Source organism: Sinohyriopsis cumingii, chromosome 1 (genome assembly GCF_028554795.1).
Source record: "Sinohyriopsis cumingii isolate HCF-2022 chromosome 1, ASM2855479v2, whole genome shotgun sequence".
In the NCBI taxonomy this organism is placed as follows: domain Eukaryota; kingdom Metazoa; phylum Mollusca; class Bivalvia; order Unionida; family Unionidae; genus Sinohyriopsis; species Sinohyriopsis cumingii.
The window spans coordinates 51,909,355-51,928,348 of record NC_142961.1 but is presented as its reverse complement, the minus strand read 5'-3'; the positions used below and the strand labels follow the sequence as shown (position 1 = coordinate 51,928,348).

General features: G+C 36.1%; 1 protein-coding gene across 2 annotated transcripts in view; it reads right to left on the bottom strand.

Moving 5' to 3' along the window:
- The window catches only part of LOC149806869 (cAMP-dependent protein kinase catalytic subunit beta), a 489,283-nt gene that overhangs the window by 459,842 nt on the left and 10,447 nt on the right, over positions 1-18,994 (bottom strand). Inside the window, exon 1 of one of the 2 annotated variants that reach the window (XM_089958928.1) lies at positions 10,102-10,239. The exons of the other annotated variant lie outside the window; for it this stretch is intronic. The gene's annotated coding sequence lies outside the window, so the exon portion shown is untranslated. Of the gene's footprint in view, positions 1-10,101; positions 10,240-18,994 lie in introns of those variants that run through there. 2 annotated transcript variants of the gene reach the window in all.

Below are 18,994 nucleotides of genomic sequence, written 5' to 3'. Positions count from 1 at the left end.
CGTGCAAGTTTGAGTAGGTCAATATGAACTGGACGTGCAAGTTTGAGTAGGTCAATTCGAACTGGACGTGCAAGTTTGAGTAGGTCAATTCGAACTGGACGTGTAAGTTTGAGTAGGTCAACATGAATTGGACGTGCAAGTTTGAGTAGGTCAATACGAACTGGACGTGCAAGTTTGAGTAGGTCAATATGAACTGGACGTGCAAGTTTGAGTAGGTCAATTCGAACTGGACGTGCAAGTTTGAGTAGGTCAATACGAACTGGACGTGCAAGTTTGAGTAGGTCAATTCGAACTGGACGTGCAAGTTTGAGTAGGTCAATATGAACTGGACGTGCAAGTTTGAGTAGGTCAATTCGAACTGCACGTGTAAGTTTGAGTAGGTCAATTCGAACTGGACGTGCAAGCTTGAGTAGGTCAATTCGAACTGGACGTGCAAGTTTGAGTAGGTCAATTCGAACTGGACGTGCAAGTTTGAGAAGGTCAATTCGAACTGGACGTGCAAGTTTGAGTAGGTCAATATGAACTGGACGTGCAAGTTTGAGTAGGTCAACATGAACTGGACGTGCAAGTTTGAGTAGGTCAATACGAACTGGACGTGCAAGTTTGAGTAGGTCAATACGAACTGGACGTGCAAGTTTGAGTAGGTCAATATGAACTGGACGTGCAAGTTTGAGTAGGTCAATACGAACTGGACGTGCAAATTTGAGTAGGTCAATACGAACTGGACGTGCAAGTTTGAGTAGGTCAATATGAACTGGACGTGCAAGTTTGAGTAGGTCAATTCGAACTGGACGTGCAAGTTTGAGTAGGTCAATTCGAACTGGACGTGCAAGTTTGAGTAGGTCAATATGAACTGGACGTGCAAGTTTGAGTAGGTCAATTCGAACTGGACGTGCAAGTTTGAGTAGGTCAATTCGAACTGGACGTGCAAGTTTGAGTAGGTCAATATGAACTGGACGTGCAAGTTTGAGTAGGTCAACATGAACTGGACGTGCAAGTTTGAGTAGGTCAATACGAACTGGACGTGCAAGTTTGAGTAGGTCAATACGAACTGGACGTGCAAGTTTGAGTAGGTCAATATGAACTGGACGTGCAAGTTTGAGTAGGTCAATACGAACTGGACGTGCAAATTTGAGTAGGTCAATACGAACTGGACGTGCAAGTTTGAGTAGGTCAATATGAACTGGACGTGCAAGTTTGAGTAGGTCAATTCGAACTGGACGTGCAAGTTTGAGTAGGTCAATTCGAACTGGACGTGCAAGTTTGAGTAGGTCAATATGAACTGGACGTGCAAGTTTGAGTAGGTCAATTCGAACTGGACGTACAAGTTTGAGTAGGTCAATTCGAACTGGACGTGCAAGTTTGAGTAGGTCAATATGAACTGGACGTGCAAGTTTGAGTAGGTCAACATGAACTGGACGTGCAAGTTTGAGTAGGTCAATACGAACTGGACGTGCAAGTTTGAGTAGGTCAATTCGAACTGGACGTGCAAGTTTGAGTAGGTCAATTCGAACTGGACGTGCAAGTTTGAGTAGGTCAATACGAACTGGACGTGCAAGTTTGAGTAGGTCAATATGAACTGGACGTGCAAGTTTGAGTAGGTCAATTCGAACTGGAAGTGCAAGTTTGAGTAGGTCAATTCGAACTGGACGTGCAAGTTTGAGTAGGTCAATTCGAACTGGACGTGCAAGTTTGAGTAGGTCAATTCGAACTGGACGTGCAAGTTTGAGTAGGTCAATTCGAACTGGACGTGCAAGTTTGAGTAGGTCAATTCGAACTGGAAGTGCAAGTTTGAGTAGGTCAATTCGAACTGGACGTGCAAGTTTGAGTAGGTCAATATGAACTGGACGTGCAAGTTTGAGTAGGTCAATTCGAACTGGACGTGCAAGTTTGAGTAGGTCAATTCGAACTGGACGTGCAAGTTTGAGTAGGTCAATTCGAACTGGAAGTGCAAGTTTGAGTAGGTCAATTCGAACTGGACGTGCAAGTTTGAGTAGGTCAATTCGAACTGGAAGTGCAAGTTTGAGTAGGTCAATTCGAACTGGACGTGCAAGTTTGAGTAGGTCAATTCGAACTGGACGTGCAAGTTTGAGTAGGTCAATTCGAACTGGACGTGCAAGTTTGAGTAGGTCAACATGAATTGGACGTGCAAGTTTGAGTAGGTCAATACGAACTGGACGTGCAAGTTTGAGTAGGTCAATTCGAACTGGACCTGCAAGTTTGAGTAGGTCAATTCGAACTGGACGTGCAAGTTTGAGTAGGTCAATACGAACTGGACGTGCAAGTTTGAGTAGGTCAATTCGAACTGGAAGTGCAAGTTTGAGTAGGTCAATTCGAACTGGACGTGCAAGTTTGAGTAGGTCAATTCGAACTGGACGTGCAAGTTTGAGTAGGTCAATTCGAACTGGACGTGCAAGTTTGAGTAGGTCAACATGAATTGGACGTGCAAGTTTGAGTAGGTCAATACGAACTGGACGTGCAAGTTTGAGTAGGTCAATTCGAACTGGACGTGCAAGTTTGAGTAGGTCAATTCGAACTGGACGTGCAAGTTTGAGTAGGTTAGTCATCAGGAGGATTCGATGATCATTGTATGGTTTCAATTCAAAGAAATAGTGGTAGGCTGTTTCATTAGATTTGGAGCAACCACACAATGGATTGGCAACCATGTGATTTAAATATAGATCCGTTTTAAGCACTGATCACTTATGTATATTTTTATTTTACATATGGTATAGTAGGATGGCAATTGCTTGTTTTTATGTAGCTGTTTTTGGAAGACATATGTAGAATGTAAGTTTCTAATAGTTTGGCGTAGACTGGTCTATACTTTGATAGTTAAACGTAATAAAGATATCTTTGTTTTCTGTAAACGACAAATTGGTACTTCAAAATTGAAACGGTTTCTTAAAGAATATATCTGGCCCCACGTTGAGTAACTTATAGTGGAATAATTTGATTTGACATTTTTGGGTAAAACCTCCTTGGATAGTTATTTTGTTTTCTAATGCTATCAGACGTAATGTGCTGATATGCCCGTGGGATGATTTTATAAGATCTAAGAAACTGTACAATACCTAAGTAAACTTGAAACGGTGTTTCTTTAAAATAAAGTGTTAACTTATCGAAGGTTCTGTTAAGAGACATGATTTTTCAAAATGTAAATAATATAGATTAAATACAGTTGTATCAGCATTATCAGCAAATCCTCGTGATGGGTAATGTGTGCTAAAACCAATTTTCGTCAACTTCGGGTATTTATAACGATGCCACTTTCAGTGTGAAAATCATGCGTAGTTCAAGAAAACAATTAACAGAAAAGCACTACTATCAGTCCTCTTAGGCAGACATGTATAAATACATCATTTAAATTGTAGTTTGTTTTGTTACTTTCAGTAAAGTGTATATTTAATAATTTTGTAAACGTTCGTTAGCAGTTAGCAAACTAAGTCATTTACAAGTTAAACGTTGCAGTCTTAAAATGTATGTCTCCCAATCATAAGTAAATCAAGAAATATACCCAGATCTACGGAAGTTTTAGGCTGAACCAAATTATTACTGTAAAATATGCATATACTTATACAGTGATTTGTAATTAAGTCACATTAGGCATCAAAAGATAAGTGTTGCTCATAGTTCCTTGCACATGTGATAAACATCATAGCTTCCATTTCCAGTATCAGAAGTCTTTCGAATGTTATAACTTTCATGGTTTGAAAGTTGCACCACCCGTATAATGGTTCGGATATACAACAAATTCTCATTTATGGTAAGAAAGTACAAGAACTGGTATAAAGGAGATTCAATGCATGCAGCATTAACAGCTTGAAGTCCTCCGATTGAGAGTAATCAGTCTTGTATAAACGTTATGGCAAAACTAAGCCGATTCCAGATGGTCTTGTAATTTTCTCTGTTTTCACGTATAATATAATTTAAACATTTCTTGTGAAATGTGTTGGGAATATGCGTCTATAAGCTTTTAAATACTTTTATTTGAATTTATATCTCACCAAATAAACGTCCCAATTATTGAACATAATTTAAAAATAATAATATTATAAAATTTAACATAAAATGTCAATAGTTGTTTTTGCGGATTGAAGGAAATAATTTTTTTAAAGTATATTTGTCAATATATTTCATATCGGAGTTTTGAGGTATTTCCATCTAGTGTGATATTAAGAAATATATATTCAAACGCACGTACGGACACTCTCTCAAACATAAACTTTTTCCACTAGAATAGCTTACACAGGGCATAATTTCCAATGGTTCAAAATGAAACTCATTGACAATCGAAAACCCAAGTATGGACGTCATTCGGCAGGCAACATTGAATATAAATCCAGTATATATTCCATTATTGGTTGTAAGGCAACCACTTTATGCCACCTTGAAGAAGACATCGTGATAATTTCTTAAAGTAGTACGAGACAGGCTGGAAGATAGTCGCTGCAATCATTACGACTGAGGGAAGAGTTGAAAGTCTTCCGAAGGCCTTGCACAGCTTTAAGACACACTAAGTGTATCACGTTAGCAAAGCTGCTTTGTTCATTTTGACGAAAAATTGTTTATAGTGCATACCAGGAAGATTATGTTATATTCAGTAATACCTCCTACTTCGGAATAGGAATCCATTTATTTTACTGAAATACAACGATGGAGCTTAAACTCCAGCTTTTCAAGTCCCAGCATGTTTACTAATGTACTGGAAAATCTTTAGCGCATTAATTACCTAAATGTTTACCATGAATTGTGTCCATTGCACCAGCTGGATTCTTCTAGCAGAGATTAATCAACTATAATTCTTTTTATCCAAATCATAAAAGTTTCCTTAGTTCCTTATAAAGTCGGAATTGATGCAGCAGTAATTTGTACTGAAATTTGATGTGGGGGCCATCTTTTGAAACTGTTTATTCGCTCACATTCGTAACAATTATGCACTTGCATCTTCATTATTACATACATATTGTCATCTGATATCAAACGAATCGTGCAATACACCCATAAACTCTCGATCAGTATTTGTTACTTAAGTTCAGAAATATCCGGCGTGCGCTCTGTGTGTGTGTGTGTGTGTGTGTGTGTGTGTGTGACTTTCAGCCTAGGATTCACGTACTTGTTCAATGATTACGGTTCAAATTACAACATGGGCGCAGTTGAACAATAACTATTCAGTTGCATGTCATTATTTTATCCAATTGCGAATTGAGAACAATATGAAATAGAAGGCCATACAATGCAATACTTGAGTTGGAAGGTTCTAAAAATGTGTATCCTTGACAACTACTTGCTAACGAAACGAGATTTGATGCTGTATAAAGCTTTGCACTATAAAAAATTCTCGATGTCTTGTTAGATTGGGATCATTGAATGCTGCCATTACGATAAAAATCTTCGATGTCTTGTTAGATTGGGAACATTCAGTGCTACCAATACGATAAAAATCCTCGATGTCTTGTTAGATTGGGAACACTGAATGCTATCACAAAGAAAAAAATTATCGATGTCTTGTTAGATTGGGAATACTGAATGCTACCACTACAATAAACATCCTCGATATCTTGTTAGATTGGGAACATTGAATGCTGCCATTACGATAAAAATCATCGATGTCTTGTTTGATTGGGAACATTCAATGCTACCACTACGATAAAAATCCTCGATGTCTTGTTAGATTGGGAACAGTGAATGCTACCACTACGATAAAAATCCTCGAGGTCTTGTTAGATTGGGAACACTGAATGCTATCACTAAAATACAAATTATCGATGTCTTGTTAGATTGGGAATACTGAATGCTACCACTACAATAAAATTCCTCGATATCTTGTTAGATTGGGAACGCTGAATGATACCATTGCGATGAAAATCCTCGATGTCTTTTTAGATCGGGAACACTGAATGCTACCACTACGATAAAAATCCTCGAGGTTTTGTTAGATCAGGAACATTGAATGCCACCACTACGAAAAGAACCCTCGATGTCTTGTTAGATGGGGAACACTAAATGCTATCACTACGATACAAATCCTCGATGTATTGTTAGATCGGGAACACTGAATGATACCACTGCGATGAAAATCCACTATGTTTTTTTAGATCGGGAACATTGAATGCTACCACTACGATAAAAATCCTCGATATCTTTTTAGACTGGGAACATTAAATGATACCACTACGATAAAAATCCTCGAGGTCTTGTAAGATCAGGAACATTGAATACTACTGTCGAATTTCTGGTTAGCATTTAATTTTTGTGAGCATTCTGTTTGTGAAGATATAGTAGCTTAACCATGTATTTACCAACAGCGTGAGTAAAATATTAGTTACATACCTCAATGGTATTTGAAACTAGTACTGAAAATAATAACCTTTATGTAAAAAACATATATTATCTTGGGCGTTTCTTGGACGTGTGGTAGTGTATAAGTCGACTTGTCACACCAACGCGATAAAACGTTTTGCATGCCTCAATAAAGCTATACACTTATAGGTCACTGAACCATATGTGTTAGGAAAATCTGAAGGAAAAAGTCCAGATTTCCTTGAGGGAGTTCTCCAATGAAGATGGCATGGTACAGAAATCAACATCTTAGCACTGAGGTAAAGTATGATTGACAAAATCTTTTTTTTTTTCATTTGACAAGATGGAGTGTTAATCAATTTTTGCTCAGTCTGGTATGCTGTTATAATGTACTTTAATAAAGTTACAAATTTCATTTGCTGCTTGCTGTACAAATAAGACATAAAATATTGAAGCGTATAAAATTACCTGCATCTAAATTCCATTTGGTTCTGGTACAAAAGAGAGAACATATTCGACACTGGAAATATTACTTACAGACACATGAAACTAATCCAGATTTAAAAATATCTACGAACTTGTGGAATAAATAGGAATATAATACTTGCGGGAAGACATGTCCGCTTCAACAATACACCCAGTTTTATGGTCAGAAATCTTTTTCTTTGATTTCTAAAGATAGTAACTGTGTTGTCTTTTGGAAGCATAGGGGAATAGTTGATTATTATTCACAATAACGGTTTGTTGTCCCTTCTATATTTTAGTTTATTATAAAGAGTACGAATATTACACTATTGAAATAATGATGATCACGCAGCAAGGTGTCCACGATGTTTAGAATTACCAAAGTTACAGTGTCAGTAACTGACGCACAGAACCGCACGTGTTGGGAAACAAAACATCATGCTTAACGCGATAGTGTCTCCCGTAAATTACGCAATCGTTTTCACCTCGTACTTGATTCGGTATAATAAACATTTTATTGCCCTTGTTTACTGAGATATGAACTTTAAATAAATGAACATGCTTCCCGTAGATATCGATAACCCAGCGAAACGCACACATAGTATATCTCACCAGAGAGTGGCATCTCAACGAAGGAGAGTCAATGCAGATAGTAAATGTAGGAGCAAAATAGTTGGTTGTCTCTTTTGTACAACCGACCAGGAATTTCAAACAAGAACATAGAAACATGTAATCAGGTTCAAGCTGATGAAATCTGGTAAATAAACATTAAGAAGGACTTTTAAAAATCCACAAAATACTTTCTGCGGGCAGATTTTCTAGTGTTTTATTGGTTCTCCTTTCCTTCTCTGTCAAATGGCACCTTTGGACTTGTCTGGAAAGAGGCTATGATAATACCTCTTCCCAAACTAGCTACAGATAGCATAGATCGTATCAACTACCGTCATTGCTTTGATGAGCTGTATGTTTAAAATGATGGAGCGAATGATCAATACAAGGCTTGTTTAGTACTTGGAGACTAATAATTTTATATCTTTTTTCCAAAGTGGCTTCCGATATAGCTGTAGAACCAATGATCATCTGGTTAGATTTGAAATGTTTATTAGAGATGCTTTTATCCAAAAAGAACATTTAATAGTTGTTTTCATCGATTTGAGAAAGGTTATTGACACGAGATGGAAGTACAGGTTAATAAATGACCTGCGCGATCTCGGTTTAAAAGGCTGCCTACCCACTTGTATATCGAACTTTTTCTTAAAAATGAAATTCAAGGTACGAGTTTGCATTACTAATTGTTTTGTTCCTGGTGTGGATTGCTTCCTATATGTTGATAATTTCCTAATATGTTATCTATCGAAACAGATCCATGCAACAGACAGGAAATTGCAACAAATTATAAACAAGGTTCAAAATTGGGTCACTGTCAATGGTTTTCAATTCTTAAAATCCACAACAATATGTGTGCATTTCTGTCAGCTACGAAGACAACTTTATGATTCTAAACTCACGCTTGAACACCTATACCGGTTGTTAAGGAAACAAAATTGTGGGGTACTATCTTCGACGGAAAACTTGCCTTCATTACACACATTAACAAATTGAAAGCTACATACCTGAAAGCCCTTGGTTTACTCAAAATAGTAGCGCACATTGACTGTGGTGCTGATAGAAAAGTCGTTCTTAACTCATGCATGACCTTTATTAGACCCCAACTGCCCTATGGTTGTGTTGTTTATAGTTCATCCAAAACGTCGTACTTAAAGATGCTTGACCCAATTAATGATCAAACAATACGATTCGCTTTGGGAGCATATACGACATTCCTATGCGAAAGTCTTTTGGTTAAAGCGAATGAGGCACACCATCACATCGCACAGAAACAGTATCTGTACTATATGCCCTAAAATTAAGATCCAACCCTTTCAACCCTGCTTTTGCATTTGTTTTCCATTCCAAATGCAAATCGTTATACCAAAATATACCAAATGCGTTACCTAGCTTTGGCATTGCTCTTTATTCCAGCCGTAACAGTACACTGTTTTGCACAGTGCTGGTGCGCTGTTTTGCACCACTTGGGATAGGTTGTAATATTATGACAAGTGTCTACTTGTGTTGCATCAGCTATTACATTCGTAATATACAAATACTGCACTGCAGTAGATTACAACCTACAAACTGGACATTCTCAACATGATCATTGGTCTGGATGAATTTCTGCTTTTGGATTTCAACTGCAATACCACTAAGGAGAAATTTGACCTGCTTCTTAATGCTTTATGCCGATTTTAATATTACCATGAATGATGAAATAAAAAAGCTTTCCTTCCCTGTCTAGTGATGACCTTTTTGGTTATCAACCAGATTATAAACAAGACGAAAGTCAGCCTTAACTTAAATCAACTGAAAAATTGTTGCATCAAGTTAATACTCAGCGTTGCAAAAACAAGATGACACTAGGCAATCTCAAAATCTATAAGTGGCGCTCTTAATTTTGCATGTGCAGATTTTTTTCTGCCTGGCAGAACTTTCTTGAGATGACTGATTGATATGACAGTGTGCGTATCGACACCAACTCGTTTTATACGAATTACAAACGAACAATGTTCAGGTTGATCTTAGAAAGGTGGTGCATATTCCTGATCTCCGGTTAGAATCACATGTCACTGACCTGCACGATGATATGTCCAGCACAGTGTGCTGGGAAGCAAATGGCTCTATGGTACACAGAATGATGAATGCGAGACAAAACTATTACTCTTCTAAACCATATCCAATGGTTCTTGCGATCAAAATTTGGGCCCACCAACGTGTTTACAATTGCCCTCACTTACCCAAAAACAACAAGATTATGGTTTATATTGTTAAAAAGCAAACCTAAGGAAACACCTGCCATAATATTATTGGTTAGAGAACTGGCTATTACATGCCCTGACCCAAAGACTACATACTATTTCAAGTATGTCATATCGCAGGAAATAAAAATGTTCTTGCTGACGCCTTTTGTCGTTTGGCTTAGACTCCGTACGGGTACCCAAAACCACTGCCAATACCAGCACTTCCAAACTTATTAATTCAGTCACTTAATACTCTCCTTGACGGCATATTGATACTAAGAAAGCAACTAGAATCTAGATCATGCTTTCAATGTAGACTATGTCATGGGATCCTCAATACCTGTCACTCGGGCTATGTTGGCACTTTTCATTACTCAGGCATTAAAACGAACATTACACACTCACAGACAGACAGATTATATATATATATATATATAATAATAATAATAATAATAATAATAATAATAATAATAATAATAATTACGCAGATCTCACTAACCTGTTTCTGATGCTGAAAGCGAAGAAATCACGCCACATGAACATGTGATGCTCGATTGCTAACTGCCAAATACAAGCTAGAAAAGTTGTAGACAAAAACTTGCAACTGTTACAACTCGAACTAAATTTTCCGGTACAAACAGCTGACATTTTAAACCATATGTTTTCATTGCATTCCATGCTTCTTAAGAATTCGGTAAATCACATTTCAGTCCCTTAACACATTAACCCCTGGAGGCTTTTGTCATTTTCGACTGAAAATCGAGTAGGAAACACATTTTTAAAGCTATTTCTGAATAGACTCGAAACACCAAATCCCCGGTCATCTTTCAATAACATACTGCCTAGTTGTGTTAGAAACGTCATTTTTCATTGGCTATTTGACTCGCGCATGAGCAGAAGGGTAAAAGTTGGATTTTTGTTGTTGTTTTTTGTGGGGTTTTTTGCTGAACGGAGCCATTATTTTTCTATGGAGACCACTCTTTGTTCCAAATGCCCATCTTATCCTACTTTTTGCAAGGCTCATCTGTCTGTTTGCAGTTCATACCGTTTTGCCTTAGATCCGAGACCAAAAAGTCTAAAATCCGGACACAAAATCGGATTCCGACCACGGGCGAATTTTGGTTAGAAAAAGTCGGGTCCAAAAAAATGAGATTTTTTTATCTGTATTTTGTAGTGCAACAAAATATTCCAGTATATTTGGTATCACCGTAGTAGCTACATCTGTCTACCTTTCTATAATACCACCCACTTTAGTGTATGATGCATGACCATGACGCTACAGAGCTCGGCAGTAGGCTACTACCTCCTGCCCCGTTAAGTCGTCGCTAGTGGTTAATGTGTTAACTATCATAACCCTAATTTGTTTCATATTGATCCGTTTGTTCTCAGAAACCATTCTATTATTCCAACTTTAAATGCCTTCAAACACAGCTAGGGCTAAACGTTCATCTTAAAAATTAACATGGACAATAATGATGAGGTCTGCCTTGTCTCAAATCTCCAGAAATACATTCATATGCGAGAAACCATCAAAACCCTATTGTAATGCATATCCTAAACATACTTATACCTTGCTCGGAATTCAAGGCATTGTTGCAGCTTGTTTTCTTCTGAAATTTTGATCGAAAATATTTTAAGAGTCAAAGCTTTATAATTGCAGCAGCAACAAACTGCTGCTTTCCAAGGCTAGTCCAACAGTTAGTTTGGCACTTAGGGCTCTGAAACGTCATATGCTTTCAAAAGATATATAAAATATTATAAAGATAAAACATTTAAAATCCTTAAAACATGTGGCATTTTTATATCATCCGCATTTCCTAAAATAATACAAGATTTTCTCTTACATCATAATAAAGATTCGTCATTGAGTTCGCAAATAAATACTTACGTTAAACTTGGTGGAAATAAAGAGAATAGCCAAATAAATATTATAGACACAATTCAACAATAACGAAGCACATATGTAATCTTATTAACAGGAGTTAGAAATTTAAAAGCATTAAGTCAAAATATAAAATCGAAACTTAAATACTAATTATTCGGTGTCCCATCAATTGAATTCTATACAACAATGCTCAAATTAACATAGCCTGGAGGTGTTAATGAAAGAAGTTTATATATAAATCATATTCGAACAAAAATAAAACAACGTTGCACTTGTTTATATATATTTACACCAGACAGAAAGGTAAGTGCTATCCCTGGATTCTATAGGAGAATGCTGATTGATGATAGTAGGCAGAATTAATATTTAATACAAATAATACCATCATACAAGCTAGAGAATTTTTAGTTCGATCCCTACGGAGATTCGAACCCAGGTCCGCGGGTAAACGGCACCCGTCGCCTTGCCTCCACACACCAGTCCATATTCCATCACGAATAAGCATCCACGACCAAAAATGATGCAACTGAGTCGGTGTTATATGCACTCAGTTAATACTAATGCATTATAATACGGATAAATTAATTAGTATTACTTTTACTGATAATTCAACTAAAGAGGGGTCTCCAACTTCTCAGCAGCCATTTCTAAATAAAATTTGATGAATATACATAATATACTAAGCAAATTTTAAATGTTGATATAAATTAATTGACATCATTTCCGCTTCGGGGCTGAACGAAATGTTACTTTGAGTAATGCAAATATCTAAAAAGGGCAATCAAGATAAATGTTAGGACCTAACTTAATAGCTATACAAAAAGAGCAGGTAATTTTCTAATGTCCTTAGGCGGGGCAAAAGAAGGAAATATATGGAAGCCAAAATATGGAGAGAAAAAAAGTTTCTGACAAAAAGATTCCAAACAAATGAAACATTAGAGCCAACAGTTACAAACATGTAATCAGTAACAATTAAAGATATTTGGTAGAGTGTTGCATTTTGAGAAATGAAAATTAGTTGATCGGTGGCCTTGTGGACATGTAGTAAAATATACTACTTCTAGGCTTAGTAGCTCTGTTTTGCTCGTCAGCTTTACCACTTAGAGAAAAAATTATTTGCAGCCCAATTAACTTTTATCTGGTTAAATGATCTTGAGTTATAACGTTTATCATGCGAAACTCTTGGTCGATGCTGATACACGCACGTACACACACGCGTATATATGGAACCATAAATTATTGAGTTTAGAGTCAGGTCTATTACGATTAACAACTTGTTTATATACCATGTTTAACTGAAACAAAGACGCAGTCAAATTTTTTTCCCGCAGACTTGCAAAAAATAAACAAAAATGTACGTATTGCGTGGGAACACATACTTAAATACATTTTAAAGTAAATGAGGCAAGGTTGAAATGCGTCTTTTCAGCAGCAGACCTGAAATTCGAGACAGGAATAATGATATGCAATCTGTAACATGTTGCAAAATGTTAGTTCGTTTACATAAAATCATGACTCAGTTATAAATGCATTTTGCTCGCGATGATGGATGACGACTGATTTATTTTGGATTCGTGCCTTTATCAGAGTAGACTGGAAAATGATGATGGTTTGTTTGTACATTGAGTATCTGGATTTAACCTGTAAATTTATTTATTCATTCCTTTGCCATCCCTTTAATTCAAACGCATCAACTAAAATAACTTAATAGGTTTCCGAAAAGTTATTCGAGTCACAGTTATGATGTAATGTAGCTGGATTTGATATTAGAAAATCAAAAATGAAATTCAAAGATGAAAACAATATGTAATTTTACAAAGACCACTCAGACGATTCTAAAGATTCGCTGAAATTCTAAATCTGCATTCTAGCCTGGTAAATGTTGCCTTCTGAGATAAAGGTTCGCATGCTGATTTCAAATAAAAAAAAAAAAACTCACATGGAAAGTAACTGAAACTCGATTTAACAAAGGTGCATCGCTGATGAATAAGACATGGAGAGAGAGAGAGAGAGAGAGAGAGAACTATTCTGAAACAAGAAATGAAAATATTGACCTTTAGCATGAACTGAAAATACCAGAAGCGTATTAACTAATGGTTTGCCAGTATGATGTGATGTTCACTGTTTAATTACTTGTCTACCCATATCGGATATACCGAATCTGATTCGCTTTTAATTCGAGTCCAACTGCAAACAACATACATCCTAAGCTGCCGTCGCATGATGTGTCGGCATATCAGGGTCTGTGTTGCTTGTCCTACTGATTAAACTTAACAACTGCATAAACCTAGAAATGATGGCGTATTAAGCGACGGTAGAACTGTGTCTTTGTAGTTTGTAACTAGACTCGACTTATAAGCGAGTATGAAACCTGCTTTCCATGTGGCCTGCTTTTGTGACTCTGGACTTAAGTTGAAGTATGAACCCTTTAGAATGCAGAAGTTACTCTAACTTTGCATGACGAAATTTATTTAGATGGTTGAATATAGTCGGTAACATATAAGAATGGGAATATGGACAAAGGAATGTGTCTAGCTATAAACAAAATTCGTACACAAACATCAGCTCTGGTCAGGTCAGTTAGGTTGGCGATATTCTGTAATTACATACACGCAGATAAACTAAAAAGGGCGTGTTCAATTTAGTGTTGTAAACTTTGGTACCATGCTGGAGCACACGATTGCTGATATATTTTTGATAACGTGAATATATATCTGATATATGCATGTACCTGGGACTTGGAGATGAAGAAATCTTAACATGCCATCTTTAACATGTAAAAAGACATGATATGTTTCAGTTACAAACGTATAAACTAATGTTCAATTCGGTATTAAACTCTTGATCCCGTTCCTAAGACCAACAATTCGAGCAAGCGTGTCTTGCTTTATTAAAACAAAGTTGAACGCCATTTTCATTTTACAAAATCAAATACCGTGTAGCAGACACTCGCATGACGAACTAGTAATTAATATTAATTCTGCCTACTATTATCAACCATTCTTCTATATAATCTAGGGATAGCACTTTCCGTTTTGTCTGGTGTATATTTATAATTCTCTATAATTAATTCTAAATATCTTGATTTCTTTCCTATGAATCCAGAATGACTATAGATAGATGAGAATTAAGTATTGGGTCGTCATGCGAGTGTCTGCTACACACGAGTGCATATCACACCGACTGAGTACCATCACTTTTTTAAGTGATGTATGCTTAGTCGTGAATGAATATGGGTTCGTGTGTGCAAGCAAGGCGATGGGTGCCGTTGACCCGCGGACCTGGCATCGAATCTTTGTAGAGTACGAATTAAAAGTTCTCTAACCTGTATGATTGTATATAAAAATGCCGCTGGAGTTTCCATACAGTGAATTAGTTATTTTCAGCCATGATCAGTATTTATGTCACCCAGAATGGTTCTGATGATATTTATGTCACCCATAAGGAGCATTATTAGATTTCTGTCTCCCAGAAGGAGTATTATTAGATTTATGACACCAATAAGGAATATCTTATCTTATAGGTGTTGTCTAATGTTGTAAAGCGCTTAGAGCTTCTAAAGATTAGGCGCTATACAAAGTCCTCATTATTATTATTATTATTATTATTGTTAGACTTAAGTCGCCCAGAAGGAGTATTATTAGATTTATGCCGCCCATAAGGAGTATTATTAGATTTATGTCGCCATTAAGGAATATTATTAGATTTATGTCGCCCATAAGTAGGATTAGTAGATTTATGTCGCCATTAAGGAGTATTATTAGATTTATGTCGCCCAGAAGGAGGATTATTAGACTGATGTCGCCATTAAGAAGTATTATTAGATTTGTGTCGCCCAGAAGGAATCGTGTAGCCATTCTTGAGTCATTTGTTATAGTTATGTGAATTGAGGATTTTTCGTGGGGTACACATTTTCGTGGATTTTGCATTTGGTACCAAAAAAAAATCAAAATTTAAATACTGACGAAAATATGGCTGTTCGCAAAACCATAAAAATTGATGTAAACTATTAAAAAAATGAATTTTGATCATGCAAGAGAAGTTTAATCTCGGGCTGTGTTTCATAAAGCATAGATATTGATCATTTTGACTCAACATATAGTCTGATCAGACAAGGACCAATCACACTATTGAAATACGTCATATGGTACGTGCTACTGATACAAAAAGCATTAATTCATATAGAAAAACGGAATTTTTAAAGAAAGGAAAGTTATCATTTCCTTATATCATCTCTCAAAAAATATTAATTTTAAATATTGTGTTTTTCCTAAATTAAAATGTCAACTCCTTTGGAGAATCAGGTCTAAACGTAGATTATGTAAATGGGACACACACAAAAATCAAAGTTTTGTGTACTTATATATATATGTATGTGCGTTTTTATGTGTAGAGTTTGTACTTATTGTGGATTTTAGCTACAATACGGTGTCCACGGTGTGTAGGGATCTGGGTGGGGGTAGGGCTTTTGAATACATCTAACTTCATGGAAAATCCGACAAAGTACACCTGTGGTACTTTTCCCGTCATTAATCATTTTACTTGTCGGCTCAAGGACAACGTAAATTTTTGAAAACCTGATGCAGTTATCATATCGTGCATGGAAAATGAGTATATGCTTAGATTCTGAGGAAACCTGTTTTGTTACATTTGTTTTTTAGATCTCTGGGTGAGGCCGCTGATCATAATCACTTGTCCAGAACAAAGCTGTATGTTTACAAATCACCGGTTCTGATTCAAAAAGATACTGCTATCTTAAAATGACACTGATACCGATGCTAGTGCATAGAAACGCATAAGCTTATTTGATCTCCCACTGTACTTCTTATACTCGTCATAAAATCAAATCCCAAGAAAATGTAGCTTCCCGGCATAACATAGCTGAGGGCAAATACGAAGCTTACAACAGACCTGGATTGGCTGGTGATCAAGATCTACCTCTGAAACTAAGTCAGGCTGGCAGTATAGCGGTCATTAACGTTCTTTAAAGCTCGTAACTGAAGATGTTTCATGTAATCATAAACGAATACTCCAATATCTGACTCTTGAGTCATACAGATCGATACAATGGGGCCAGACAATAAAATGTAGTAGAAATATGATGTAGATTGTCACAAACATCGTTCCATAAGAATAGCAATGAAAACACTGATTCTGACTTTCATTTTCGTTCCGTAACTTTTTTTCTTTTCTTGTTGTTGATAGTAAAAGTACTCGAACAAAATACTCAAGCTTGTCATCCTTGCTTATCTTATATCATATCTATGTATGAATGTGTATATGTGCCTGAGTTTGTGTGATTCGGTGAACCGCACTCCATAGCTACAAGTAGGTTACTAAGTGATGTGAAAGATTACGCCTAAGAATCCCTGAGGCAATTAGAGGTCTTCATACACTTTACCCAGGTGTAAATTTAATAAACGAGAGAAACGTTTAAGTTTCTTGCTCAAATTATGAATGGAGCATTTATTACATATGGGTTGTGCTCTTGGAAACAACACATACCGAAGAAGTAAAATCACTCTCCACAAGTATTCGTTTTTTGCGGCTTTTGAAGTTTACTTATTTTTTCAGCCAACTGTGATTCAGGGAAAATACAAGAGCTCGTATTTGTCTATACGTGTGCGTTTGTGTGGATATAGTGTCTGAACAAGGAATACAAAGATTATCTAGCGTGAAGATTGAAGCAATTAAAACAAGTTAGTAAACTCTACTAGGTAAGGAGCAAGTATAGCTGCCGCCTAGTTTGATTTCACGTGGTCTCTCACAGCAAGTGATCGCCTTATTAATGGGGAAACACACTGAGCAACTAGGCTTACTGTATTAAAGCAGAAATTGCAGTGTCTGAAGGGAAAATGTCTTTCTGAGATAAACGTTTGCAACAGAATCGCAGATCCAATATAATGTCAAGCAAATGATCACATAGTCTTTGTATTGACATCAGGCTTAAAAGTATTGGATATGTAGCAGTCTACACGCCTTACTCGCTCAGAAATGTTAAGGAATAATTCAGCTTTCATAATTTTACAAAACAATTGGAAATAGACTATGTAATACAGTTTCAAAAGGTTCGCTTCATTTTACAAGGGAATTACAAAAGTGTGGTCAGAGGTAAACGAGACAGAAACATGTCCGAATGCATTAAAATAGATATAATGTGTAACTATTTGCAACTTCAATATATCCAAATGTTTCCACACAAAAAAATTCATGAAATATGTTACCCAATAAAGCATCGTGCAGGTTAGAAATAGAGGCATGCAACTGCAATTTTCGGGGAAAGTACAGTATATTTCTACACTGTGTGGATAGAAAGTAATTACATACGCTGGCCTCTGAAAAGTATATTTCTACACTGTGTGGATAGAAAGTAATTATATACGCTGGCCGCTGAAAAGGTGCAGCTGGATTGATAGTCAGAACCACCGGGATTAAGCTTTCGTGTAATAATGTATTTCACACCTGCAATAAGTAATACGACCACTATTTGATAGCAGAGCTTAACCGAACGATTCTGCTCTTTGTCTTCGAATTCGTAAAAAGTCCTCTCATTCTTGAGTTGATTTGCGGAACGCATGATTATGTACAAAATTTGATGTAATTCAGGTTTGTAAATAGAAGTACAAGAAATATAAATCTTAATATGAAATATTTTAAATATGCACATTCCTTCTGTTGTGCATATTTAATTTGCATTGTTTGTTACTTATTTTATTCATTATATGCTGTGGGTAATATAAAATTGTACAGTTCACCTTGTCCAAAACCAGTGACAGTTTTGTAAACAACATTGTTTAACTTTTGACTAAAGGATAAATATTAGCATTATTATCTTAAACGGTGTCAAGAACATAGTGTTCACCATGTTCTTTATTATAATCTTAGCAACAGACTTCCTAACTATAACTAAACTTTTATCTCGTAAACTTTTGGAATTTTCGAAATTTAAATTTTCCATTAGGTAATATGTGTTTTTATGTTTAGAAATGCTCATTGTAACCTAGTTCAAAGAGAGGAGTATAAAATCTTGTTTACTGGAAAAAAATAGTTATTCCTGTAATAACATCTGAATCAGAAATTAGTCTTATTGTTGTGTCCAGTTTTTCATTTGGGCTGGAATTTATTTATTCAAATTATCTATTCATGGAAATATAAAGTGCTAATCTGACATAATAATCTTGTAAATATAGAATTGGATTAATAGTGAAATTCAAACATGGATTTATTATTGGATATTATTATTGTGATTCAACAAAACACGGTTGGCACATCAATATTATTCAGGCCACAACAGGAACATCAACACTTCCAGCGTTGAATTTATTTTGGAATACTACTAAAGTTTATTCAAAACTTTAATCATTATGACTTGTGTTAGAAATTCTAGGATTATTTGCGATTGAATTCGCAATACCGTAAGTAATTTCTTTTTAAGTTTTCGCTTTGTATTTTATTGAAAAAATTGTTTGTTGAATTTTACAAAAACTTGTTGGTTTCCTCTCTTTTC